Consider the following 27514-nt stretch of genomic DNA (forward strand, 5'->3'; position numbering starts at 1 on the left):
ACTTCTCGCCATACAAGTAGTGTCTCCAAATTTTCAATGCAAAGACGACTGCGGCTAATTCTAAATAATGTGTCGGGTAGTTCTTCTCATGCACCTTCAATTGCCTTGAAGCATAAGCTATAACCCGACCTTGCTGCATCAACACTGCGCCTAATCCGAGCTTAGATGCATCGGTATAAAGCACAAATTCACCTTGCGCCTAATTCGAGCTTAGATGCATCGGTATAAAGCACAAATTCACCTTGCCTTGTCGAAGCCCTTCTGACATTCATCACTCCACACGAATTTAGCATTCTTCTTTGTCAGTGAATTGAGTGGCACTGCTATGGATGAAAATCCCCGAATGAACTTACGGTAGTAACCGGCTAAACCCAGAAAACTACGGATCTCTGCATTCTTTGGCTCAGCCCATTCCTTAACGTCTGCTACCTTTGCTGGATCCACTTCAATACCACTGCTAGACACTATATGACCCAAAACGCTACTTTCTGCAACCAAAACTCGCACTTACTGAACTTCGCAAATAACTTGCGATTATCCAAAACCTGCAATACTGTCCTCAAATGCTGGTTATGCTCCTCCTGGCTCTTCGAGTAAATGAGAATGTCGTCAATAAACACTACGAACTGATCAAAGTAGGGCTGAAATACTCGATTCATGAGATCCATGGAAATTGCTGGAGCATTCGTCAATCCAAATGGCATTACTAAGAACTCGTAATGCCCATACCAGGTCCTGAAGGCCGTCTTGTGCTCATCTGTCCTCCTTCACTTTCAGCTGGTGATAACCTGATCGAAGGTCTATCTTAGAGAACACTGTAGCTCCCTGCAATTGATCAAACAAGTCTTCGATTCTAGGAATTGGGTACTTATTCTTGACTGTCACCTCGTTCAACTCACGATAATCGATGCAGAGTCTCATGCTTCCATCATTCTTCTTCACAATGAGTACTGGCGCGCCCCACGGTGAGAAACTAGGGCGAATGAATTCTTTATCGAGAAACTCCTGAATCTGCTTCTTGAGCTCTAACATCTCAGCTGGAGCTAATCGGTATGGTGCCTTAGAGATTGGCACTGTGCTTGGCATGAGATCAATAGCAAACTCCACCTCTCTCTCTGGTGGAAGACCTGAAACATCGTCTGGGAAGACGTCTGGGAATTCACTGACTACTGGCACGTAGGATAAAGATGGAGTGGACACATCAGGCGCTGAAATAATACTGGCCAAGAAGGCCTCACACCCCCTGGAAATCAGCCTCCTCACCTGCATGCACGAAATCATGCGAGGGAAGATTCTCCATCTGTCTGGCTCAAAAAGAAACTGTTCCATGCCTAACGGCCTAACCAATACTGATATTTTCTGGAAGTCAATCAGGACCCTGTTCTTTGTCAGCCAGTCCATTCCCAAAATAATGTCGAACTCTGGCATCGGCAGTAGAATCAAATCTGCATAGACGAGGTGGACCTGCAGTCCTAAGTCGATATCTCTGACCATGCTAGTAGCTAACAGCTCTTCCCCTGATGGGACTGTCATAGAAAAAATCGTATCTAGGCCAATGGACTTGATGTCCAGATGATTAGAGAAAGTCTCTGAGATAAAGGAGTGTGTGGCTCCTGAATCTATCAGTGCCGTTGTGGCTAATATCTTAATGAAATATTCCCTGAGAGACGTTAGCACAACACAAAACTTACATCCCAAATTACTAACATTAACCTCAAGCATAGAAGGAAACAATACTCCAAGGGACCCAAAAGTATTACTAGCACACTAATAACTCCAAATAAAATTCCACATGCAAGGCAAAATAATACTGAGCTTAGGTAGAAAAAATTTACCTGTCAGTAGTGTAGTGTTTGGGTTCGCCTCCTGAGCATGCATGGCGAAAACTCTCCCTTGCGTTGGTTGCTTCCACTGTGGGCACTCCTTCAGCATGTGGTCACTGGCTCCACATTTGAAACACTTTCCCGACCCATACAAACACTGTCCCGGATGCTGGCGATTGCATTTAGGACACACTAGGAAAATAACGGGCTTTTGAGGTGCCCCTTGCTGCTGAACTGGACCTTTGCCCTTCGGTGGTCCCTGATAAGGTTTCTTTCCTGGTGGCCCTTGGTAAGGCCTCTTGTGCTGGGGTCGCTGATGCTGATGCTGCCGCTGCGGTGGTGCCTGGTAGGGCCTCTTGCCCAACCTGTCAGCCTCGATATCTCGCTGGTCTTGCTCTACCGCCAAAGCCCTAGAAACGGCAACTGCGTATGTAGTAGGGCCAGCTACCCTCACATCACGGCGCAAGATCTGCCGCAAACCATCCATAAAATGTCTCATCTTTGCCTGGACATCATTAGAAATGAGGGGTACGAAGTAACAACCCCTCTCAAACTTTCTGACAAAATCTTCCACGCTGCTATCCCCCTGCCTCAGTGTCATAAACTCCCTGGTCAGGCGGGAGCGTACTTCCTCAGTGAAGTACTTGGCGAAAAACATTTCCTTGAATTCAGTCCGTGACAAAGTCTGCAAATTCACTACCACCAATGCACTCTCCCACCATAGTCTAGCGTCCCCTGACAGAAGGAACGTGGCGCACCTGAATCTATCTGCATCAGTCAGTTCCATAAAGTTGAATATTACCTCAATAGACTTGATCCATCCCTCAGCTACCATCGGGTCAGTGGTACCCGAGAACTCCTTTGGGCTCATTATTCTAAACCTCTCGTACACTGCTTCCGATTGGGGCCTTGCCCCTGCAACCACTGCTGTGGCGTGGTTCCCCGCAAACTGCGCGAAGAACTGCGTCATATCAGCAAGCATCTGAGCCTGCATATCTGGAGATGGAGGTGGAGGATTGGCCCTCTCCTCATTACGGGCCTCTCTGTCCTCTTCCCTTGCTTCACGGTCAACCATACGTCTAGGAGGCATTCTGTTCTAACAATTACCCAACACGTAAACCCAATATGCATGAACATGATATCCAAGACATAAGATGCACGTACCACAACTTTAAAATATGCACATGCTGAAATCAGAACTTAATGCTTACTACATAACTTAAATTTGAAACTTTAAAACTTACAGACTTGAGGTGTGACCTCGTGAGCTTCTTGCGATTGGCAGTAGGATAACCCTTTACAAGAACACCGCTCTAATACCAACTGTGACGCACCGTACTTTTCATACTTAAAATTTGCGGAAAAATAAAAAAATTTCTCTTAAATGTAAACATCCATACGGTCGTCATCTCATCAATTATAAAACATCTTTGAAATCAACCATCACCGAATAAATTTTGCTAACAAAATACTTGCTCAAACCTCACTCATCACAACATAAAAATCAGAGTGTTTTAAACTTGCATAAAAATATTGAAATAGCATGGGCGGTCCTCGGGTCTAGCATCCCGCTCAGTCCAAGCCTGCTCCTTGGTCCACACCTCCTGTCTCCTCATAGACATCCTCACCTGCATCGATCAAGTCTAGTGAGTCTAAAGACTCAACACGTATAAACTGAGAATAGCAAGTAATACATAATAGAATCGCATGCAACTTTAATATAGAACATACATACTTGAAGCTTGGATTTGAAATGTGCTTGAACTTGCATACATACATAGACGCGCCATAACTTAAAAGCTTTAATAAACGTGGTTGCATACTTGATCATACTTAAACATACATGATACATGACTTCATTTTGCGTAGAGGCATGTTTCAAAGCATGTGACCCATACATAGTAAACGCCTGATCAGACAAACCACAGTACCGGGCTGACAGGGACGTATCCACTGCCACATACATGAGATCCCCATTCATAATTTAACGGGCTGGTTGGTCCCCGTTCATAATTTAACGCTTTCCAACCACGATCTAAACCCGTTCATAATTTAACGGGCGGATTGGTCCCCGTTCATAATTTAACGCTTTCCAATCCTAAACGTAATTTGGTCACAAGACATTTAACTTACCTCAAAAACTTAAAATATTTTCTTTGTACGTCAACATACTTACTTGGCTTTGAGAGATTCGTTGGATTTCATTCGGGGCCGCTGCTGCACACTAACATGAATTTCAACACTTATCTTGCATAACTTAGACGTAGGTACTCGAGATCACCACCGAAGTGCATAAATAACTTATGACATTCTAGATCACTCGGGACTTGACCTCGTTTAATCATACTAACCAAGACATCAACCCTAAAAGACATGAACTCACTATTAGAACTTGAAAAGAAGGGCAACACGAAACATCCCCACAGAATGGGCCGTGCTCGGGCGGTAATATATTACCGCTCGGGTGCCAGGTCTACTGGACGCCTACATTTATCAGAAGGAGTGGTGCTCGAGCGGTAAGATATTACCGCTCGGGCGCCGAGCTTACGAAAAAGAAACTCTACGACAGAAAGGGTGGCTCTTGGGCGGTAAGAAAGTGAGTGCACTGTGCTCCACGACTTAGAAACTTAATCTCCCCAAATTCGATCACACCGACAGTGAACAACGCTTCAAGACTCGACCTAGGATACTATGGCACTGACTCGACTCCACTAACCTTCCAAACGTCTCCAAAACAACCACGCAAATACAAGTACACAATAAACCCATAAACACGATCTTTGAAAACATAACGGTTATAAAAGACTACTCAATCTCCCAAATGCCTAACGACACGAAACGAATTGTCAATAACCATCCCCACATCAATTACAATATACCTACGCGCAGCAGTGATCACCTGTCGTTCTCAAACGAAGCCTACATCAATAAAACTTCAAGAGCACAATTTACGTAAAAGTCGCAGTTTGAGCAGTCCCACAAAAAACACCATAACTCACTCAATATTTATCCAAATAACTCGAAGTTTATATCAAATCGAAGGTATTGAAAAGTTTTACATTTTTGGCGTTGAACGTTTTCTCAGATTCTCGACTAAAAAATTGCAGTAACTCAAAATACAGTGAAAAACAGGATTTTAGATCTAAAAACTATTTCAAAACGCATCGATAAATTTCATTCTCAAACTACTACACATCATACATGGATTTTACGCATAAAAACAACGCGGCACATACTCTGAAATGATCGACGTAGAAAAGAGAGATTATACGTGCCTTTTGATATATAAAAATACCGAACCGGTGATACCGAAGCGGAGATAGAAGCGAGGTTGATCCGGGGCGATTGTGGCACTAAAACTTTGCAATAAAACCGACGAAAACTTTCTGGAAAAATTGAACGGAAGGGGCGGCTGCTTTTCTTGCAAAGAACCCTAGTTTTTTTTCAATTAAAATCTGAAAATGAGTTGTGTAGTGTGTGTTGTGTGTGTTTCACGCTTTCTAGTGTGTAGAATGTGTGTGTGCGTGTCTTAATAATTAATTTAGGGGGGCGAAATTATTGCTTAATTCAATAATTAACATGCTGATTTAAAAATGCTAATTCTCGCCTAATTAAAGTAAAATACACATTAATTTTAAATAACTCTTTAATTAAAATAACACCACACAATGAAAAGTTTAAAAGTTTTAAACTTTCAAAATTACTACATAAGTGATTTAAGCTTAAATATGCTAAAACTCAATAAATTATTTAAAACGCCCCAAACTTAGCTTAAAATAAAATACCATATTAAAATTGCCTAAACCTTCACCGGTCTTTTCCTCGATCCCACCTCGAATAGTCGCCTGAAACATGAAACTCGAAAAACATTTTTAATGTGCATCTCATAATCATAAATAATTTAAAATGATGCATTTAAATAAATCATGCATGGCTAAGGCTCATTTTAAAACTAATTATATGCTTTAATAATTAAATAAATGCATGGGTCATACGTGTACTGAATTGGGTCTACACCCACATTGGTGGAATAAAACCATGTTCTGTCTGGCCCCCATCAGTGGGTATAAAACCGTGTTCTGGCCTCACCCCTTAGAGGACTAACATATTAGGGACAATTTGACCATGGAAATGAGATGAGTAACAGTGTTGTGTCTGTTTTTTAATTGTTCTGAAATGATCTAATTTGCTTCTGAACTGCTCTGAATCATCTGATAACCTATGTCTTATATTTGATTCATTTATGATAAGCTAAAAGTAATAAGATTTGAAAGTTTGTTAAAGAAATGCTTTAAAGATTAAATTCTATATGTATCATTGGAAATCGATCGACCCCCCACTTGCTGACTGTTTCCCAAAACACTCACCCCTTACAAATTTCAGATAAAAATGAAGAACAACTGAATGTGGAGGAGCAGGATGCGTTTTGGGAATGGTGATCGAAAGAGGAGATCAAGAATTCAGATTTTTATTCTTTTCCTTTGTTTAAGTTTCCGCATTTGAAACTCTGATGTATTTTCTTCTATTGTCAATGTAAAGACAATGTTCTATTTATGAAAAAGACTGTTTTTTGGCATTTCGATACGAGGCTTAATTTTTTTAGGAAATTGTTAAACAATGCCGGATGTCACCTACGCTTCGGACACGGGGCGTGACATTTAAGTGGTATCAGAGCCGCCAGGTTCATAATCGCGCTGGGATTTTGACAGAAAAATTTGACGAATTGGCAAAAGCCTAGTGTACCCCAATCTGAGTTCAACTTCCATATGTTCCAAAATTTTCGAACAACTCCAAAAATCTATCCCTTCAATCGTTCCGTAATCCTTAGTATCGAAAAATTTTCCACGACAACTTTGTTTCTATTATTTGTGCCTTTCTATACTTTGTACGATTCTGATGTTTTACCTCGATTTTTATCCTAGGAAATGGCTGCTTCACGTACTCGCGCTCAGGCTGCCCTTCGTATACGCCAGCTCACGATAGATAATCAGGATAGGGAGATTGCAGCTCTGAAGGCGCAACTGGCTAGGGAAAAATTGGAGAAGCAGGAGCTTAGTTAGATCAGACACATACTTGAGACTGAAGTACAATGATTGACTCATCATTTGGACTTGGCTGAGAGCCAACTTCTACAGATACCGAATGATTCAGCTCGCATCACGCGCTTAGCTTCACTCAACAAGGATTTGCTGGAGAGAGTAAAGATAGAGCGAGGACGTGCTACTCATGCCCGTCAGTGCCAAGAGAAGTTCAACGCCAAGCAGGATCGGCACATTTCAAAGCTCCACGCCACTATAGACAGACTTCAAGATCATAATAACTACCTGCATCTGGTGATAGAGAACATGGAGGAAGAGGAGGAAGCACCGATGGAGGTGGCCGATGACGACAACAATAGTGATAGCGACAACGACGGAGGAGAGATGGTAGACTAGATTAGTATCAAGATTATAATAAAAGTATCTGGAATGTAATAAAATTATGATTTAGAAAAATATTATGTGTATCAAATTATTTTTAAATGAAACTTTCTATTATCTTATTGAATATTTAAAATTTGATAAGTATACTATCAATAAAATTGTGTTTTTTTTTTATCTTTATAGGAAATCAACATGGACCTTCAAAGCATTATAAATGAAATTCAAAAACAACTTCACGAAAAGGAGACAGAAATTAAAACACTGAAAGAAAAAATGAAAAACTCGAGAGGGATAACTACCAGTTGGATGGGAATAACGTATGCATGATGGAGGATCTTCGTGAGGCAAGAGTGGAAGAGAAAAGACTGCGCGACGACGTTAGGCGCTATGCTGCGTACCACTTATAGTTTGAACGACAACAAGAAATCACCAAGAAATAATTGAACAAAGCTCAGGATAGGATTTTGACACTCCAAATCCGGGATGAGAGCCTTCTCAAAACACAATGCCGTCTTCAGGAACGGATCGAAGAACAAGAAATCGATGAGAAAGTGAACCAATCAACTATACAGGGGCTTCAGGATCAAGTAAACAACCTTGACCACCACAACACACAGTTGCAAAATCATATTGATCAGCTACAAAATAACATGATCAATATGGAGGAGCTCTTAGAAGAACTCGAAGTTAACCAAGAAGGAGATCCTATTGAAGAAGAAGAAATTAACGAGGCAGTAGGAGACGGAGAAGTAATAGAGAGTAGAGAGAGAGCTCTAGATTAGGCATCGATTGTATCTACAATTATTTGATTAATCAATTGTTTTGAAACTTTTGATTGTATGAATTTCAAAATTTAATGAAATTATTTTAATTTTTACATTATGGTAAATAAATTAATAAAATATATGTTTATAGGAAATGGTAGGCAAACCACCCAGAAATAATCGAAAAAACAGAAGAGTTAATCAAAATGAGGATGAGAATCCCCCAAGAGTAAATCTCAGCCACGAGGATATGATGGCAATAGCCACCATTGTAGCCGCCACATTGCAAGGAATCGTGAACCCCCTTGCCAATGCTATCCAGCCGCCACCAGAACCACAACCGCGTGGAATTAAATACCATTATGAATCCCTCAGGAGGAATCGAGTTCCAACTTTTGATGGGAACCCAGGCCCGAAAGTCAAACATAACCAGCTCAAGAATGTCGAATCACAACTACACCTACTGGAAGTGCCTAAAGAATTGAGAGTGGAAGTTGTAACACCATTTCTAGAGGACAGAGCACGAAAGTGGTGGGAGACTGTGTCACCATCTCTGGCTGAGGTGGAACAAATCACATGGCAAATTTTTAGGAGAGAGTTTTTGAAACAATACTATCCAGCCAAATTTCATTGGCAGAAGTTGAACGAATTTGGAAACTTCAAATAGGCCCCATACACAACAGTGATGGAATACACTTCAAGATTTAATGATCTGGGAACCTATGTTTGTCTGACGAAACATTGAAAATGCATCGCTTTAAGAAAGGACTGAACATCCGGATTCAATCGGCTTTAGCAGTATTCAAATAAAATAATTTTGCTGATTTGATGGGCGCGACAATGAGTGCGGAAACAGATATCAAGCACCGTGAAGAAGAAAATAGGAACAAAAGACCGTTGGCAAGCCAATCTGCTCAAAATGGTCCCAAATTCAAGAAGCCCAATTATTCAAGTGGCCCTTCAAGAGGAAATTTTAACAGTGCTGGCAGTACAGAAGGGAAGTGGTGCGATACATGTCGACAAAAGCAGGTGGGAGAATGTTATTGGAAAACATATGCTTGTTTCAAATGCGGTAAAGTGGGTCACCGGATTAAGGACTGTCCAGACAACAAGAACAAAAGGACATGACCCAAAAAACCAAATGAAAATAAGACTAATGCCTGGGTGTATGCAATAACCCAGGAGGAAGGTGATAACACCAACGAAGTGGTGGCAGGTACTATCTTACTCAATGAAATACCTGCATCTTGTTTGATTGTGGTGCTACGCACTCATTTGTGTCTAGAAGATTTGCTATAAAGCTTAAACTTGAACATGATACTCTTAGTGAACCGTTAAGAGTGGCAACACCGGCGAGCAAAATAATTGAGACCCACAAAGTGTATCGAAACTGTAAAATTTGTATCAGCAAACAAACTTTTGAAAAATTATTGATTCAACTCAATATGGTTGAGTTTGACATCATTATTGGAATGATCTGGTTAGCTAAAAACCATGGCATAGTAGACTGTCAAAAGAAAGATATTAGACTTCAGACTCCGACTAAAGAGGAAGTCATATATCACGGGAAATCCAAAGAAAGAAAATCTTTGTTATCTGCATCGCAAGCCTGGAAGGCCATAAAAGGAGGAGAAGAAATTTATCTGGCAATGATCAATGAGATCAAAGAAGAAGAAATTCCAAAATTGGAAGAAATTCCAATTGTTCAAGTATTTCCCGATGTTTTCCCCGAGGAATTACCGGTTGAGATACCCAATAGAGAAGTCGAATTTGGTCCCTGGTGCTACACCAATCTCAAAGGCACCTTACCGAATGGCTCTAGCTGAATTAAAGGAGTTAAAGGAACAACTTCAGGAATTACTGGACAAGAAACAGGTCCGCCCTAGTGCATCCCCGTTGGGAGCCCCAGTGCTATTCGTAAAGAAAAAGGACAGAAGCATGAGGCTATGTATTGATTACGGAGTTAAATAAGATCACTGTAAAGAATAGGTACCCACTCCTGAGAATAGATGATCTTTTTGATCAACTAAAAAGAGATAATATTTTCTCAAAACTCGTTATGAGATCTGGTTATCATCAGTTGAAGTTCAAAGCCGAGGATACACCTAAACTGCGTTCAGAACAAGATATGGACATTACGAATTCACAGTAATGCCTTTTGGTCTAACAAATGATCCTACACCATTCATGGACCTTAAGAACCGGGTATTCAAGTCATACCTTTATGAATTTATGGTAGTTTCATAGATGATAATTTCTTGTACTCATTAAGTGAATAAGAACATAAAGAACACCTGCGTCTCACTTTGCAGACACTGCGGGAAAAGGAGCTCTATGAAAAATTCAAGAATTGTAAATTTTGGCTAAAAAGTGTGGCATTCTTAGGCCATATAATCTCAGAATTAGAGGTATCAGTGGACCCTAAGAAAGTGGAGGCAATCAAGGACTCGCCTTAACCGAAAGCAGTAACCGAGGTAATAAGTTTTCTTGGTTTAGCTGGCTACTATAGAAAATTTGTGGAAGGATTTTCTTTGATACCCATTCCTCTTACCAAACTTACTCAAAAGAATTTAAAATTCATTTGGAATGAAGCATGTGAGAAAAATTTTGAAACCCTGAAGACAAAACTTGCATCCACACTAGTTCTAATTCTTCCAGAGGATGGCAAGAATTTCACTGTATATAGTGACACTTCAGATAGAGGATTAGGGTGTGTGCTTATGCAAGAAGTTCAAATAATTGCTTATGCCTCACGGCAATTAAAACTGTATGAGCAGAATTACCCCACTCATGACCTTGAGTTAGCTGCAGTAGTGTTTGCACTCAAAATTTGGAGGCACTACTTTTATGGAGTGAAATGTGAAGTATTTACTGATCAACAAAGCCTCAAGTACAGTTTCACTCAAAAAGAATTAAACATGAGGCAAAGAAGGTGGATGAAAATTCTAAAGGATTATGATTTGGTAATCAATTATCATTCGGGTAAGGCGAATAAAGTAGCAGATGCATTGAGACGAAGAAATTTTGGATAGGTAAGCTTATCTTCACTATCAGCACAAACATCCCTTAGAGAAGAAATCAAATTGAAGCAAAGTCAAGTTTCCTCCGTCCTTAAAATTAAAGAAGAGCAAATCCAAGAAGGAAAGATTCCAGAATTTCATATTGATGAAAGTGGTATACTTTGGATGAAAGAACGGTTGTATGTGCCAGACATCGATGGGATTCGAGAAGAATTAATGGCAGAGGCACATATATAAATTTTTTCAGTACATCCGGGAAGCACCAAAATGTACCAGGATCTGAAAAATAACTACTGGTGGAATAGAATGAAGAAATACGTGGCTGTCTTTGTTTCTAAGTGCCTAACCTGTCAACAAGTCAAGGCAGAATATCAACGGCCTGGAGGACTTCTACAACCATTAGAAATACCAAAGTGGAAGTGGGATAACATCTCCATGGACTTTGTAGTAGGACTACCAAGATCAAGACAAGGTCACGATGGGATCTGGGTAATCATCGACAGACAGACCAAATCTGCACATTTCTTGCCGGTGCGGAGGAATTATAACCTGGATAAGCTAGCTACCTTGTATATGGACAACATATTGAGACTACACGAAGTCCCAGCAAGTATAGTGTCTGACAGAGATCCAAGATTTGTATCAAGATTCTGGAAAAGTTTTCAAAAGGCTATGGAACCAAGGTCACTCTTTGCACAGCCTATCATCCTCAGACTGATGGTCAACTGAGAGAACAATTCAAACCTTCGGGGACATGCTGAGGGCATGTGCTCTGGATTTTCCTAGAAATTGTAGTGAACAGTTACCCCTGATAGAATTCGCCTATAATAACAGCTATCACAGTAGCATTGGAATGGCTCCGTATGAGGCATTGTATGGCTGAAAATGTAGATCGCCTTTATACTGGGATGAATTCGGAGAAAAATCTGTTACTGGACCAGAGCTTACTCAATTAACCATTGAAAAAGTAGCCATAATCAAGGAAAGATTCAAGGAAGCTCAAGATAGACAAAAGAGCTGGGCCTATTTGAAGAGAAGACCGTTAGAATTGGAAATCGATGAAAAAGCTTATGTCAAGGTCTTTCCCATGAAGGGAGTCGTTCGATTCAGTAAATCCGGAAAGTTAAATCCAAGGTATGTAGGACCATTTGAGATACCGGAAAAAGTGGGAACTTTAGCCTACTGTCTGGCTTTGCCGCTAGATTTGTCCAGAATACATAATGTTTTCCACATCTCACAACTGAGAAAATATGTCTCAGATCCGAGCCATGTACTCAAAGTTGCACCACAAATGATTGAAGGACATCTCAATGAAGAACTCAAATATGAAGAAGTCCCTACCAAATAGTGGACACAAAAGACCAAGTGTTGAGGCACCGGACAATTCCATATGTCAAAGTACATTGGTCAAATCATACTGGAAGGGAGGCCACTTGGGAACTCGAAGAGAAAATGCGCTCACAATATTCTCATATTTTCAAAAGGCTCGAGCTAATCCAAGTTTCGATGACGAAACTTTCAATAAGGAGGGAGGGATGTGAGAACTCGGAATTTTCAATCCGAAAAGAATCATGTAAGAATTACTAACTTTCAATTTAACTTAATCTAAGCTCAACAACTTTCATTCTAACTATAAACTTAAATATTAACTTAGATTTTTAGCAAATTTAACTCGAGGAAATAACTTCAAAGCTTGGGAGTTAGCTCAACAGGAGGCCAAACTGCAAAGTAACCGCATCCATCGAAGAGTCGTCACTGGAGAAGTAAAACCCCAGCTCAAGGACTCGATCTTCCAGCTCAACAAAGCTCAACCAAGCTTGTCCTAACAAGACAAAAAAGGGAGCTAAAGGTTTGGACAAATTAAGTATGCAAGAAATGTGGGGACCCGGGCTCTAACTCAATTCTTTTGGGATTTATGGGATCTTTTCTAGAAAATGTGGGTCAAATTTTTTCTTTTTACCATGAATTCAAATGTATATAAATCATTCATAAGCAACAACTTTATTTCATTCAAACATAAATAGATACAAGTCTTGTTATATTTCCATAATACAAACTAGTGTTCACTACCAACTACAATTCATATATAGTACATGTCTAGTAAGAACCACTAGTAATCTTCCGTGCCCGTGATCACCACTCTATCAATCTCTCATCCTCGTCGAGACCCAGATCCTGTCCCACCTGTTGCCATGCACACATACAGACACAACAACAGCCGGAAACTCCGGTGAGGACGAATCCCAGTATAAAACATGTTATAAATGCATATACGCAATATAAATCATGAAGTACACTAACATGAATAAGAGCAATAGCAATGGGTTCCATAATCTATGAAACCGAAGCAATATAAGCATGCAACTCAAATCGATTCATATCTTGACTCGACTCGAACTCTAACTCTAGGGATCCCGGTGTGAATAAGATGTCACTGTCTGTCACCTACCCTCCTAATCAGGGTGATGGTACATCTTATTCCTAGACTTCGGTCCTGTCTGTATCGAATCTCTACAATCGGAGTCGATCTTCTCCTATGCGTCGATACCACCGAACGTCTAGTTTGGCAAGTCTGCCAATGACTCCTATCTCAATACTTGAATATAAATCTATAAACAAGACATAATCGAAATCAAATATAAACAACAATCTAGTATGTGATTTTGGGAAACTCCAACCAATTCTGATTCGAGACATATCTCCGGAATTCACATGAATTATACCTTTCTTGCCGTATAACCTTTGTTGCAGTCGAAATCTCGATATCATAGTTGCCAATACAAATCTGAAATGGCATATCAATGTTCATTCTATAAATCTCTAGTTCACAACAGTACATAAAGGAATCACTATTCAATCTTGATAAAATTCGACGGCATAACGACATGATTTCTCGATACCGGTCATATCAATACCACATAATCAATATCCACAACTCACAAGCCTTATTAGAACATAGTATCAATTCTGAAATCTGTATATCTCAACTCAATATATGCTGGAAAATACTAGTAATAACATACGGTGTCCGTTCTTCGATCCGGTTGCAAATATACTATGTCCAACATGTCAGTAATACATAATAACCATCATATCATAAATCTTTCAACACATGGAATTTAAATCATGCTGAAACATAACCCAACTTACATCCTCATGTATCCTTTACAGTGAGGAACAAGAATCTAAGCTTGGATTAACTTTTGGATGAGTAAATCTTGCACAACCAAATGATAAAGATGGAGGGAAAGGCTTGAAGAAACTCCCTCTCTCGTTGCTGGTCTTCTGGAATGAAGAAGTGAGTCATGCTCAAAGTATATATACCTCATGCCATGTGTCATCATAAAATTCAAAGGAGGATTTCTCGCACCAAGCACCGCGGGTGCGCTTCTTCATGACCTCGGGTGCACTAAGCTCATGGCACCACTTTTCATTTTCCAAAATTCGACGACCACGGGTGCGGTGTCTTTTGGACCGTGGGTGCGGTCTTGGTTCGTGCCAAATTCCCTAACCTATTGGCCATCAACCGCGGGTGCGCTTCTTCTTAGACCGCGGGTGCGGTGACCATACTGTAAAAATAGCATACCCTACTGCCTCTTCACCACGGGTGCGGTCCAACCATGAGTGCAGGTGCGGTCTTCCTTGCATTCAAAACTCTAGTTTTTTTTCATGCCTTTTCCATATCTTTTCTTTTCCCATCTCACTTAGTGCTTCTCATTATATGTCATGCATACTCATATCTTCGAATAGCACATCAATGAAGACTAATAAATCTCAAGCCTTACATTTCTCCCCCTCTAAGAAATGATTTCGTCCTTGAAATTGCAGGCAATCTATCAAATCATATATGAAAAAGCAATAAAATCAAGACCGAAGAAATACTCACATCATGTAAATAACTTGGGATGTCTCTGTCTCATATCCGCTTCTGTCTCCCAAGTCGCTTCCTCGATGCCATGACGATTCCACTGAACTTTCACAAGCTGAATAGTCTTCGTTCTGAGCTGCTTCTCTTTCCGATCGAGAATCTATATCGGTTGCTCAACATAACTCAAAGTCTGATCAAGCTCGGCTTCAGGCTGAATGACATGAGAAATATCTGGCATATATCTACGCAACATCGATACATGAAAAACTTCATGTATCCTAGATAAAGAAGGAGGAAGAGCAATTCGATATGCTCGATCGCCAATCTTCTCAAGAATCTCATACAAACCGACGTATCTTGGAGACAATTTCATACGTTTGCCAAATCTGACAACGCCTCTGAAAGGAGAAATCTTCAGGAATACTCTGTCCCCTTCTTCAAATACTAGCGGTCTAGGTCTGACGTTCGCATACTTGGCTTTTCTATCTTGTGTCGTCTTCATTCGCTTCTGAATTATTTTCACTTTCTCAGTCATCTCTCGAATCATATCAGGCCCAAGTTCTGGTACCTCAGATATATCATCCCAGTACAACGAAGATCTGCACTTCTTGCCATACAAAACTTCAAACGGTGTAATCTCGATACTCGTCTGATAGCTGTTGTTGTACGAGAATTCACAAAGTGGCAGTGAATCTTGCCAACTAGTGCCAAAGTCTAGCACTACAGCTCTCAGCATATCCTCTAAAGTCTGGATAGTCCACTCTGACTGTCCGTCTGTCTGAGGATGATAAGTAGTACTCAAGTGTAATGTCGTACCTAGAGCCTGCTGCAGACTGTGCCAAAAGTGTGAAGTGAATCGTGGATCACGATCTGATACGATAAACTTCGGCACACCATGCAATCTGACTACCTCTTAGACATACAACTCTGCCATCTGATCGTGTCGGTATGTCATTCTGTATGGAATAAAACACGTTGATTTGGTTAATCTGTCAATAATGACCCAAATTGCATCACAGCCCCGGGATGATCGAGGTAACTTCGTCACGAAATCCATGGAAATGTGATCCCATTTCCATTCAGGAATAGAGAAACTCTGAAGTAGACCTCCGGGCTTCTTTCTCTCATCCTTCTACCTGTTGGCAATTCAAGCACTTAGATAAAAATTCGACAATATCTGACTTCATCTGTTTCCACCAGAACTGTGTCTTCAAGTCATTGTACATCTTTCTGCCACCAGGATGAATACTAAACCGACTACAGTGCGCTTCTGACATAATATGTTGTTTCAATTCTGCAACATCTGGCACTACAATACGGTTATTCACATACAAAACATAATCATATACCTCATACTCTGACTGATGCCCTGATCTGACCATTTCAATCGACTTCTGCACATTCTGCATCAGTTCTTTAGGCTTCCTTGATTCTCATAATCAAATCTGGCTCAACTTGAATCGAAGCAAGTCGTAGCGGTCTACTATTTGTATCAAATGTCAATCCAGACAAACAGCAATTTTCAACTAAATTCGAAACACCTATCGTCGATAAGGATAGGGAAAATACCTTTCGACTCAAGGCATCCGCTGCTGCATTTGACTTCCCTGGATAGTATTTGATCTTGCAATCAAAATCTTTCAACAAATCGAGCCATTTACGCTATCTCATATTCAACTCTGACTGAGAAAACAGGTATTTCAGACTCTTGTGATCAGAGTAAATCTCAAATTTCTCACCATAAAGATAGTGACGCCAGATCTTCAATGCAAAAACAATGGCCGCCAATTCAAAATCATGAATAGGGTATCGGGTCTCGTGAGTCTTCAACTGTCTCGAGGCGTATGCGATTACATGTCCTCGCTGCATAAGAACACATCCTAGCCCTCTGTGAGATCCATCGCAATATACAAAGAAATCACCAGTACCTGAAGGAATCATCAAGATAAGTGCACTGGTCAGTCTCTTCTTCAACTCTAGGAAGTTAGACTCACAATCCTCAGACCATACAAACAGAGTATTCTTCTGTGTCAACAGGGTAATCGGCCTCGCAATACTGGAAAAATCTTTGATGAATCGTTGATAGTACCCTGTTAAACCCATAAAACTGCGTATCTCAGGCACAGAAGTCGGCCTTGGCCAACTGATCACAGCTTCAAGTTTACTCTGATCCACAGAAATACCATCTCCAGATATGATATGACCCAAGAAGACAACCTGTTTCAACCAGAACTCACACTTGGACAGTTTAGCATACAATTGCTCATTTTTCAATGTCTGCAATACAATTCTCAAATGATCGGCATGCTCAATCATACTCTTGGAATACACCAAAATATCATCGATAAAAAACAATCACAAACTCACCTAAATACTTCTGAAAGACACGGTTCATCAATCCCGTAAACACCGCTGGAGCATTCGTTAAACCAAAAGGCATGACAACAAATTCATAATGTCCATACCTGGTTCGGAATGCTGTCTTCGGTATGTCAACATCTCTAATTCTCAGCTGGTGATATCCAGATCTCGAATCGATCTTGGAATAAACAGAGGATCCCTGCAACTGATCAAATAAATCATCGATACGAGGCAATGGATACTTGTTCTTTATCGTTGCCTTATTCAGTTGCCGGTATTCAATACACAATCTCATCGAACCGTACAAAAAGTACTGGAGCGCCCCATGGAGATACACTAGGTCTGATATATCCCTTGGCTAGAAGATCTTCTAATTGTGCTTTCAATTCTTTCAGTTCTATCGGCACCATTCTATACGGAGCTCGAGATATAGGAACAGTACTTGGCACAAGATCTATGCTGAAATCTATCTCTCAAGCTGGGGGTAACCCTGGAATTTCATCAGCAAATACATCTGCAAACTCCCGTACTACTGGCAAATCTGCCAATGCTGGGCTCGATTTCTGTAGATCTACAGAATAGACAAGGAACCCCTCTGCTCCTTTCTGCAACAATCTACTCATAGTTAGAGCAGACACTAAGGGAATCAGAGATCTGGAACCCTTACCGTAGAAGTTTCCATTCTTCTGTCATTTCAGGTATGAATCTGAAAATCTTGTGAAAACAGTCTACGGTGGCTCTGTACTTAGTTAACATGTCAATCCCGACAATACAATCAAAATCAGATAAGCCAAGTACAACATAGTCAAAATCAATCTCATGCCCCTCAAACTGTAGTATACAATGTCTAACTGAAGTCACAGATATCAGACCACTTCCCAACGGAGAAGAAATAGACACTACAGTAGACGATGACTCGACAGGCAATGCATGCGTCAATGCAAAATGCTCAGAAATGAATGTATGGGATGCACTTGTGTCTATCAACACATATTCAAGATAACCGCAAAGAAAACTGTTACCTGCAATCATATCGTCTGGCGCATCCTGAGCCTGCTCCTCTGTCAGTGCGAACACTCGAGCCTGCTGTCTGAGAGGTTGGCTCACTGTCTGGCTACCTCTGGCTCGGGACTGAGTCTGTGTAGGTGGCGGCTGGAAGGAATGAACAGATGATGCCTGCCGCTCAGGCTGAGATACTGAACTAGATACCCCAATACTCTGAGCTTGCTGTGCACCTCTCTGTGGACAGACATTGGCAAAGTGTCCCTGCTGTCTACAAATATTGCATCGACCCATCACTCCCTGACACTGCTCAGTGGCATGCCTGCCTCCACAAGAACTACAGTAAACACCTGTATACTATCTGGCCAGGACCTCTCTGTCGTGACCCACTGGAGCTCGACGAACTGCTCCCTGATCTCTTGAACTGCTTGCCTCTAGCTTTCAAAGAATCTTTCTTGCCACTACTACTGCTTCCACTATCAAATCGAGGAGGAGGTGGTATAAACTGGGCGGCATCCTGTGGCGGTCTCTGACTTTGAGCACTATAGGAAACTCCTCACTGCTTGATCAAGCCAGCCTCGGCTCCTTTCGCTCTATTCAGTGCATCAGAAAAGGTATTGGGTTGTCCCGTGTTCACCAAAGTAAAAATATCAGGGTTTAAACCATTGATGAACTGATCGGCGACCGCTTCATCATTTCCTGCCTCGTGTGGTGCAAATCGGAGCAAGGAAGAAAACTTGGCAACATATTCTTCTATGTTCAACTGCCCCTGTCTCAAGTTAGCAAATTCTGCCCCTTTGTCTTTTCGATAGGAGACTATAAAGAAACGCTTATAAAATTCATCTTTGAATACCTTCCAAGTAATATCGAACCCTCGATGCTCCAATGCTCTTTTCGTGGTAAGCCACCAACTCTTTGCCACTTCCTGCAACTGATGCCCAATCAACTTCACTCTCCATTCATTTGTATGGGCAAGAGATTCAAATAGCATCTCTATATCTTCTAGCCAGCTCTCACAATCCACTGCAATCTCCGTGCCCTTCAAAGTCGGGGGGTGGAATGACTGAAACCTCTTCAATAACGTCTCCATAGGTGTAGCGGTCATATCCATCTGAGTACCTGACGTACTACCCTGTTCTGGCACTTGACCTACAGCTGGTTGTGGTATTCTTCTAGGCGGCATATATGATTATCAACAAGATTAGTATACAATCTATACAAGCTGTCTCAGCCCTCCTCTGATCATATACCTCTGATCCAGAATCGGTTTTGATTCAGTATTTATAAATACATGCTGCAATCAACTCAGATAACAATACAACATGTAATAGGGAAATCAATAAATCATGCTAGCACATCAAAAGCAAGGAAGATGACTCGATCTACCCCGCCCATTCTATTCTATCTCAGTCTACAGAAACTAATGCTCTGATACCATCTGTTGTGAGGACCCGGGCTCTAACTCAATTCTTTTGGGATTTATTGGATCTTTTCTAGAAAATGTGGGTCAAATTTTTGCTTTTTAACATGAATTCAAATGTATATAAATCATTCATAAGCAACAATTTTATTTCATTCAAACATAAATAGATACAAGTCTTGTTCTATTTCCATAATACAAACTAGTGTTCACTACCAACTACAGTTCATATATAGTACATGTCTAGTAAGAACCACTAGTAATCTTCCATGCCCGTGATCACCACTCTATCAATCTCTCATCCTCGTCGAGACCCAGATCCTGTCCCACCTGTTTCCATGCACATATACAGACACAACAACAGCCGGAAACTCCGGTGAGAACGAATCCCAGTATAAAACATGTTATACATGCATATACGCAATATAAATAATGAAGTACACTAACCTGAATAAGAGCAATATGTGGTTTTGGGAACCAAGTTGCATCTTACTCGAGTTATCAATCCCGGTTTAACATTGATTTATACCTTTCTTTTCTCGGGGTTCGGCTTTGGCTCGTTCTTCTATCGGTTTCGTTGTTGAATTCTCGACTTCAAGTTTGCAATACCAATCTGGAATAACATTCGAGAAGTACAATATCATATACAACTCAAACAAGATACAATTTGCTAAATACTCAATCTTATCAAATTCTGACGGCATAACGACGCAGTCTCGAGATATCACGGTAACTCAATATCAACAGATACCAATCTCAACAACTCATAATCATCAACAACACAATTCTAATACCAAATATGTATAACTTCAATCAAATATAATCTGGAAAATCATAACAATTTCATATGGTATCCGTTCTTCGATCCAGTTTCGATTATACGATTACCAATATCTCAAGAACACATAATATAAATCATATCATGATTTCTTCCAACATAAAATTTCAAACCATACAGGAACATAAGAAAACTTACATTCTTTTGAAACCTTCGACGAGATGAACACGAAACTAAACTCGGATTGGAAATCGGATTGACAGATCTTGCACTATCTCAATTTCTAAAATGTGTAAAGCTTGAACATTTCCATGGCTTTCTCGTTTCTTTAAGCTGGAATGTGAAGTGAAATGAAGGAATTTGATATATATCAATGCATGGCAAAGACATGTGGCTCACTTCTTTGTTCAGCACGTCTCGCGCATATGCGCGTCCAACACCGGCGCATATGCGCGAGACCTACTATCTTTGTGCATAACATTTCATCTGCTCGCGCATATGCATGCCCTATCTCCATGCATATGCACGAGACCTACTGTCTAAACGCTTATAGTTTCACTTGCTCACGCATATGCGCGATACCTTCTGGTCTTCATACAAATCCTAAGCTTTTCCCATATCTTCCTCGGCTCTTTCCCTGTATAATCACGTCAATTCGTCAATAAATTAACCTCGGTTCATAATAATATAATCTCGGGCATTACAATTGAAAGCGGACCGGTTACGGTGGCCGGAAACGCAACGGAAGCACAAAAATTCGAAATTTTGAGGTACAAATTTCGGCCACCACATATATATCTTGTGTAATATTTACAAAATCAAAAACCATACATAGGATGTTAAAGAAATGTACCTATCAACTTTAAAAAGTTGATTGTGGCTCCAACTTTGTTGTTGAACAACAAAGCTCTTGAATGGAAGATGAATCTACAAGCTCTCCTCCTTTCTTCTTGAATCTTTCCTTCAAATTAGGCCCACCACCAACTAGGTAGATCCCCTCACAATTTGCACTAGAAAAATGTGAGGATTTTTCAAAGAGAAGTGTGTGTTTTCTCCAACAAATTGAAGAACACAAAAGAAGAAAAATGGAGAGAATAAACTTGAGAGGTTTCGGCCATCTCTTGTGGAGGGAAGGGAGAATCATTTTTTTAATTCCATGTCTTGGTGTTGCAAAAAGCAAAAGTGAAAAGTAGCATGCCATGCCATTATTTTATTCAAAAGTAATCTCCAACCCTTCACCTCCCATGCATGCATACAATATAGTTTTTAATCAAATTAAAAACTTTGGACTAAATTTAATTATCTCAAACATATTTGAGACTAATTAAACATTACTTGAATTTACCCAAGTCCCACTAGTTAAATAATTATTTTAATTGAGCTCTACTAGACCCAATATTATTTAATTAATCCAACACTTGAATTAATTTAATTATTTGGGCTCTACAAGGCCCACTAGTGTTTGATTAATTCAACACTTGAATTAATTAAATTTAGTCCATAATAATGTTTATGAAAATCACAATTTTCAAAAACATTAGTCACTTGGCCATATTTTAATCTAGGAACACTTCCATAAATTAAAATTTATATTTCTCTCATAGAAGTCATACTTCTATTTTTCTTTACACTTATAAACACATTTATAAGCCGTTCAACACATTGAACTATTTTCTCCTTTATAGAAGTCATACTTCTAATTTTCCTTACGCTTATAAACTCCTTTATAAGCCGTTCAACACATTGAACTATTTTTACTTCTCATCGGGATTTACAAAGCTAGTACTTGTGTGGCCCTCAATGGTTCATTGATACAACTAGCCGTGGGTTCACATCTCCATGTGATTCGGACTAAACATGTCCTTATTCGAGCATACCCCAATTGCTCCATTCTTACTTATCAACTCCTTGATAGTAAGAACGTCAGAACTCAAGTCTGATAGTACCCAACCAATCACGTTAAACGCCTAGCAGCATCGCTTACGTGATTCCCTAGGTATCACATGATAGTGCCTGCAAGAACCATTCAATTATGGTTAGCGTACAGTACGGTCCCTTCAACTCATATATCCCGATCGATTCGACAACCATTGGTTTATCGAGAGTTGTCAATGAATCGATACTATGTGTCATGTCGTAGTTGCATCGATGGTGCAATCTATGAAACACCTTTCATAATTACAACCATACTCTGGCCAGAGATTTCGATCTACATACACATGATAACACATAGGATATCCATACCCGAAGGTAAGCGGTGAATCCCCGACTACAATGCATCGACTCCTATGTGTTTCGACAGAACACCCAACCTTGCCACCTGATGACCCCATGAGAGTCGGTAAACAAGTCAAAGTGTAATTCTAGCACATAGAGTCTCAATGTTGTCCCGGGTCATAAGGACTAATTCTGTACAACCATAAACCAGGACTTTTCCACTCGATAAGTGAGAACCACTTGGAAAGTCCTTTTATGGAGGGTTGTTCAGTGCACTCTACAAGGAGCACCTATCTGCATGTTCGGACATCACAATGTCCCCTACCAATGAAACATGGTACTCACATTGCAGATACTAGTCTCTAACTCGAGCGGCCTATATCCTTCTTAGTGGCGGCTGAATCGACTAGGAACCGTTTAGAATATACAGTATTACAAATATGAGTTTCATGATACTCATCATATGAGCATCTCATATTCTTTCTACTATTTGTATATTCAAGGGCTTTATCTATGCAGCTAGCATGGGTATACAGATAAAGATTTGCCAAAGTAATAATTTCAAATATTATTAAAATAAAGACTGCTTATACATAGAGTTTCATTGTGAACACTCAGCCAACACTTGGCTCGACGAGCACCTACTCTAACAACAATATCCCCAATCATATCATATCATATTTGTCATATTCAATTCACATTCTTCAAAATATTTTCCTTTCCTTTTATTTATAAAAAATCGTATCCTTCAAAATCGTAAAATAGCATTTTTTGGGAAAAATCGCACAGCCTTTGCATATATCATAAAAATATAATATTTTCATCATAAACATTTTAAAATATCATTTAGCATGCATTATGATTCATTGGGACACTACTAGATCTTTTGTACTACTCAGGATGTAAAACGACCATTTTACCCTGGACTCCAAAATTCCTGATATTCACGTTTTCTCACTTTTATTGACTCGAGCCTATCCCAAATCATCATATAAGCTTAAATTTGACATCAAAAATTTTTTTAGACGTAAATCCGAGCCTTTCAGTTTAATTACTTAATAACTAAACCGTGAAGCGTTTTAAACCTGAATTAATTCCAAACTTAATATTTTCATCCAAAATGTTAAAATTAAGCTTTTCATCCCTAGACTACCCTCGTGAACCATGAATCAACTCCCGTGGACCACGATTTGAACCCCTTTCCTTCCTAGCTCCAAAATCGAGCCCTAATTCTCCAAAACAAGCCGCGCCCTTGCACTACCCGAGACACCCTCGAGCCATCTTTACCCAGGCCTAGACCAGACCCTCCTGCACCCTACCCGACACAATCTTGACCAGCGCACCAGCCCAGCCGTCCACAGCCAAGCCGCGTGCGCCATGCACAAGAACCCTAGGGCTCGCGACTTACCCTTCTTCGAGCCACTGGACCACCAGCGACTAGCCATCTTGAGCCACTACTCACGACTGTTCGTCCCTACTCACGACTCCACCAATTTTCACGAGTTCCTGCATCTCCGACTACTGCTGTTTCTTACCTTTAAGTCACAATCTTGCCACTTTCTTAATTGGTTATTCCAGCCTACATGACTTTTATTGCATACGGTGTTTCAAACTTTGATATCGTTGTGACAGATCTTCCATCTACTATTGAAACGTCCCTTATTTCTAACTTTAAAATGTAAATGAATACTAGAAATTTTTTTTATAAACATTTTCTTCTATCCTCAAAACCCTCCAACATAAAAATAATATTTAAAAACTCAACTGCATAAAAATCCTTTAATCGTCAACCACAAATTCGTACTTCAATTTAAAATAATCTAATGAGTAAGCTTCAAAATAAAGCATAAAATATTTAAATAAATAATCTTCAAAATCTTTACGTAAAAACTTTAAATACTAAGTAAGTGCGGAATATAAAGTCTCTCGGGAGTGTACTACCGGACTCGATCCACTCAAGCGCCTGCCCCTCCCTCAAAATCATCATCACCTGCAACCATCCAAATCTAGTGAGTCTAATGACTCAACATGTAACAAATAGTACATATACATGCTCATGCATTAAAATCATTAATTTATTTAAAATAAGTTAGCATAAATTTGTAAGCGTAAATAAATCATAAATCATTAAGTCGAAAAGCTTTCAATCATCATATATTATTTTGGGTGAAGTTTGATCCTTAAAAGTGACTAGTTGTAATCATATCATCACGTGGTCGACTGATCAGTCTTAGCTTACCATTTTACATGGGGGACGGGTGTCAGCAACATTCATCACTGGGCCTTGCCAAATATGGAAGTACTATCGTCGGGCTCCCTCTGAGGCTTTCTCCCGTAAACAAGCTCACTCTAGGGGGCCTTTTCCCTTACGATATCCCCAATTTTATCATATCATATTTGTCATAGTCAATTCACATCCTTCAAAATATTTTCCTTTCTGTTTATTTATAAAAAATCGTATCCTTCAAAATCGTAAAATAGCATTTTTCGGGAAAAAGCGTACAACCTTTGCAAAAATCATAAAAATATAATATTTTCATCATAAACATTTTAAAATATCATTTAGCATGCATTATGATTCATTGGGACCCCACCCTTTCATCATCAAGCCACGCCTCTACCACCACCCCCCCCCCCCCCCCCGCGCCCATGGTTTAATTTTTCATTTCTTTGATTTCCATCATCAAGCCTGACGCCCCCACCATTTTCTTCATTTCTTTGATCTCTCAAAGGGGAGAATTTGTTTTGATTTAATTGTTCAAGCTTTGTGATCATAAAAAAATTAGAGATTGTTGGAACATTTAATGTTCGCAATCAAAATTTTGATGTTAACAAAAGTTGCTATTTTGTTTCTAATGATTTACTTTAGTGCGCAGGTAGCTAGGAACTGATCAGGCTTCTAACGGATCAGTTAAGCAAGGTAAAACTGAAGCTGTCGAAGACGCCAACTAAAAGCATCAACTGATCAATCAAACTGAAACAGTTCAACTGATGTATCGTAAAAGAGTTCAACTGATTTAATAGGTGGTTTAGCAGAAGAACCTCAGAAGTCCGGCCAGCTGAAGGAGTGTTCAACTGATGAAGAACTCAACTGAAGATCAGTTCAACTGAACAATAGTGAAATCAGTTTAACTGACGAGTCAACTAATTTCACTAGCCCAACTGAAGACCAGTTGACCAGTTCAGAACATCAGTTTGGAGCAATCAGTTGCAGATCAAGACAAGCTGATTTAAGTGGAATCCAGCTGTGCGTGAAGGTACAAAGCCATTGATCAGACAAAGGACATTAATAGTCGTTGCATCAAAGCATTATTGACAATGCGCTTTAGAAGGGCAGTAAAAAAGACGAGACCCAAAGTCCAAGGAGCCGATTCAAATACAACGGATACATTAAATGAGTCTCAAGGTACGATCAGTCTTCCCACTTATAAAATAGAAGACCAGGGAAGACTCAAACATAGTGAGAATACAACACAGATACAAAAGGGCACGCTTCAAAGTCATATCAGCTTAAGAGAGAATGTGGGGACCCGGGCTCTAATTCTTTTCTTTGGGATTAAAACGGATCGTTATTATAAAAAGTGGGTCAAATTTTTGCTTTTACATTAACTCAAATGAAAGCTAACATAAGAAGTCTCTATGTTACTCAACAACATAATATACAAACATAAGATACAAATATGTCTGGTTCCAAACCATATTCGACAACTAGTAATTAAATACATTACATGCCAAAAGTACAACTACTAGTTCTTCTGCTATGCCCGAGATCACCACGCTATGTCCATCTCTCATCCTCTGCGTGACCCAGATCCTGCCCCACCTGTTGTTATGCACACATACAGACATAACAACAGCCGGAAAACCGGTGAGAACAAATCCCAGTATAAACATGTATACATGCATATAATCAATTAAACATGAAACATGCTATCATGAATGACATCATATGCACATGCAATGCAATGCGAATCACACCATGTCTGGACTCGACTCGACTAGAACTCTAGGGATCCCGGTGTGAATAAGACGTCACTACCTACCCTCCAATCGGGGTAATGAACGTCTCATTCCTAGACTTCGGTCTGAGCTGTATCAACGGCGGCAATAAGAGTAATGCCTACTCCTATGCTGAGATACACCGAAACGTCTAGCTATTTGACAATGTCCTGTCAAAGACTCTCCTATCTTAAATGCAATGAATATCAATATGTAAACAACGTATAATCATATTCATATCTGAATATCATACTGATCATACATGCTTGAATACAATTCTGAAATCAAAGCATAAACATGTTAAAAGATTGAATATAATGCTATACACAATTCATAAACATGTTACAATCTATCTAATAATACTAGTATGTGATTTTGGTTGGGAAACTCAAATAATATCTTATTTGAGTTACATCTCCCCAAACGAAACATGACTTATACCTTTCGTCGTAGAATCGCTAAACTTTTATCGATGTCGAGGTCTCGATGTCGACGTGAGGTGTGCTGAATCTGAAATGGCAATGTGGAGACATACAATATCAATCCCCAATTCAACAACACATATACAATCAATCATGAGTCTCGGTATAACTTTTGACGGCATAACGACGTGATTTCTCGATACCAATCAATTCCATTCTCAACATATCTCACCAATCCAAACTTCTCATCTTATAATTATCATCAAAAACACATGAGAGTATTCGAAATCTGCATACTTAATTCTAAATATGCTAGAAAATCGTAACAATTGCGTATAACATCCGATAATCGATCCATTTGTATTTCTACGGTGTCAATAACTACAAGAACACAGTATAACTATCGTATTCTAATTT

This window comes from Primulina eburnea, chromosome 12 (genome assembly GCF_022965805.1).
Source record: "Primulina eburnea isolate SZY01 chromosome 12, ASM2296580v1, whole genome shotgun sequence".
NCBI classification, from domain to species: Eukaryota; Viridiplantae; Streptophyta; class Magnoliopsida; order Lamiales; family Gesneriaceae; genus Primulina; species Primulina eburnea.